The sequence below is a fragment of the Ammospiza caudacuta genome, chromosome 10 (genome assembly GCF_027887145.1).
Source record: "Ammospiza caudacuta isolate bAmmCau1 chromosome 10, bAmmCau1.pri, whole genome shotgun sequence".
NCBI classification, from domain to species: Eukaryota; Metazoa; Chordata; class Aves; order Passeriformes; family Passerellidae; genus Ammospiza; species Ammospiza caudacuta.
This window is the reverse complement of record NC_080602.1, coordinates 6139064-6142285: the sequence shown is the minus strand read 5'-3', so window position 1 is coordinate 6142285 and position 3222 is coordinate 6139064. Positions and strand designations below refer to the sequence as shown.

General features: G+C 63.2%; 1 pseudogene; it reads right to left on the bottom strand.

Annotated features, from left to right (window-relative positions):
- Nucleotides 1-290: 290 nt before the first annotated feature.
- LOC131561678 (thrombopoietin receptor-like) lies at nucleotides 291-2791 on the bottom strand (annotated as a pseudogene).
- Between the last annotated feature and the right edge of the window lie 431 nt (nucleotides 2792-3222).

Here is a 3222-nt window from a genome sequence, read left to right as displayed (position 1 = left end):
GGCCGCTTCACACCCACCGGCCGCGCACTGCCCGGCGACGGCCGCGCGACGCAACGCGATTGGCTGAGCCGCGGGACGGGGCGGAGCGCTCCGCGCGTGAAGTGAGGGGGCGGGACCGGGGACGGGACCGGGGGCGGGACCGGGGACGGGACCGAGGGCGGGACCGGGCGGGACCGAGGGCGGGACCAGGGCGGGACCAGGGCGGGGCGTTCTTGCTAAGGTGAGGCGATCCGGGCCAGGGGCGCGGCGGCGCAGGAGGAACCAGGCCGGGGCTCGGGGGGAACAGGAGTTTATGGCGGGGTGGGGGCGGTCGTGGCTGCCCGCGGCTCCCAGCCGCTCATGAGCAGGTAGGACTGGTTGGCGATGTCGGTGCTGGACAGGCAGCCCCCAGCGTGCTCCGGCGGCGGGCCCGCCTCACGCCGCGGGCCGGGCAGCACCTCCAGCAGGCAGGGCAGGACGGTCTCCTCCGGCGGCTGCTTGTCGAAGGCATGGCCTGGGGCGACATGGAGTGGACGCGTTAGGGGCTGCCCTTCGAGCTGCCCCCGGGAGCAGCTGAGTCGCCCTGCCCACCCACTCACCTGGCCGTGCTTGCTGCTTTCCTGGAGGAAGCTGCCCAGAGCACGGTGCAGCTCAGGAACGGGCGGCCAGAGTTTCTGCTTCATGTTGCTGGGTACGCAGGAAGGGGCATCGAATTGACCCTCAGACTTGAGGTGCCCTAATGCCCCATGCAAGGTGCCCAGGCTTGGTGCTGGACCCCCCCGCCTGCCCCTGGCACAGCCCTTACCTGTAGAGGGAGGGGAAGGTGCAGCGCAGCCCCAGGAGCGCTGCTGAGAAGAGCAGCGGCACCACCGTAACACTGGGGATGAGCCAGCCTGCATCGGAGGAGGAATGCCGGAACTGTAGCCTTTCCCAGAGCCACCATCTCTGAGCCCCTCGCAGCCCCCTGCCCCGTGCCCCCCTCCCCATTTCCAGCACTGTCCGCCTCTTGCCGTCAGCCGTGTGGCTCCTGCGGCCGCGGCCTCCAGCCCTGCCCCTTACCCGCATCGGCCACGGCATCAACCACAACGGGTTTGGGCCCGGCGCTCCAGCTGCCCCGGTACCACGGCCCGCTGGGCCGGGCCCGCACCTGCGCGGGGTAGCGGGAGCCTGGCCGCAGGTCCAGGACCTCTTTCCTCGCTGCTCGCGGAACCTGCAGGACCTGCGGGGCAGAGCCGAGCTGGAGGCAGGGCTGCTGTGGGCTGGCACCAAGGGGCGGGTCCCGCTTGGCCCGACCCCGCGCCTGCCGTGTGTCAGCAGCGGAGGGGTCAGCGCTGCTCGGGGTACCCTGGGCAGGCCTTGCCTTCCAGTCATGGCTGTTCTCCATGGCCTAGCGGACCTGTTAGTCCAGCTACTCTGCAGGCAGCTCCAGGGGCGGCAGCCACTGCAGGCTCAGCCGGCCCTGCGACGCTGTTGCCTGCACAAGCTGTGGGGCATCTGTGAGCACTGCTGGTGTTGGGGATAGGCATTTGTCGCTCCTGTGAAATGGGACAGGGGACACTGTGTCCCCTGTGAGCCAAGCAGGGGCTGCGGTGGCACTGGGACTCACCAGCCTGGTGCAGCCAAAAGGGCTCCTTGAAGTAGCTGAGTGTGGGCAGCATGTGGGTCCTGGTGACATTCACCAGGACAGAGATGGCACTGCCAGCCTTGGGCTGGAAGGTGCAGGCATAGGTGCCCTGTGCCCCCCTGCTTACCTCCTCGCACTGTTGCCATGCATCTTCCCTGTGGGAGGAGTGGGGAGCCAGAGTGTCTCACCAAAGCATACCCACAGCCAGCAGTCCTCCTGCTCTTCCCCAGGAAAGCTACTGCTGCTTGTAGTTGGAGGTGCAATGTGGTGAGGGGGTATGAGATTGGTGGTGGAAGGGCAGGACAGAGCAGGGCATGGGCAAGGGGCCCAGTGTGGGATATTGGGACGCAGCAGGACCAGTGGTCTCTGGGATGTGCCTGCATGGGTGCCACCTGCCTGCCATGCCCCTTACCTTGTGCCAGCCCCGCTCGGAGGTGGCCGGTAGAGGAGCTGGTGGGAGCTGTGGGGCTCTGCAGGGTCCCAGCCCCGCTCGCAGCGCACGTGCCGCAGGTGAGGGGTTCTGCAGCACAGCCCGATGTCTCCTGGGCAGGGAGAGCCAGGACAGGGAGGGGGCTGCTTCCCCTTGGCCCCCCAAAACTTGGGAGTCACACCTTGCTACAACAGGACCCCCAGCCCTGCAGCCCCAGGCGTGGGTGCCTCCCTGCTGTTGCTCCAGCACCCTGCAGAGGGGATGGCTGCTCACCGGAGGAGTGGGGGGTCTCTGCAGCCAGAGCCTGCGACCAGGGCCCCCAGACGCCGTCCATGGAGGTACCGTCGGGCTTGCTGCACAGCTGGTACAGATGTGGTACCTCACCCCTGGCTCCAGGCCCCGGAGCACCACCCAAGTGTTGGCCTGGACCAGCCTCTGCAGGAGAGGGGCCAAGCTGAGGAGCAACTGCAGGCTCCAAATGCCCCTGCCCATCCCTGACACCTCTATGTACCTGTCCCAGTGCTGCTCATTTCAGAGGGTGCTGCCTTGGTGGAGAGAAAAATCAATCTTCTGCCTTTCAGGGAGCTGAACGAGAAGGGACTCTTCACCATCCAACACCTGGCTGGGTCCCATTCAGAGGTCCTGCTTTGAAGCCTCCGTGAGGTTTGCTTGGCAGTTACCAGCGAGGTGAGAACATTGTTCTGAATTGTCCCCCATACTTCATACACGGTGTGTAGAGTAGGTATGTGCTTGTTCATCTCTATGTGTGCTCAGGGTCTGCCTTCATTTCTGGTTTTAGACCTGATATTTCTAATTTCTGTCAGCTATCTGTAGGATCTGTGGGCACATGCAGCTGTATTTACTGGCAGGTCGGGTATCTGACACTCATCTTTGAGTGCAAAGGCAGAAATTGAGACACTGATGATGTTATTTCCCAGAGTCCCAGTTTCTGCCCAAGCTGTAATTCAACAATGCAAATTATTCTGTAGACCTGAGCCTGTGTTTTCTGTTTCCTGGCTGAGTGCTTCAACTGCTGGTGTTGCTTTTTGGAACAGGAGCACCTGACTCTTTTATCTTTATGACTTGTGCCTTGATGATTTGAAAGCAGCCCTTGCTTTAATTTTCTAGTAAAAGGACCTAAAATGAAAGCTGTGGATATTTTAGAAGTGTTAAGTAGAACACTGAATGA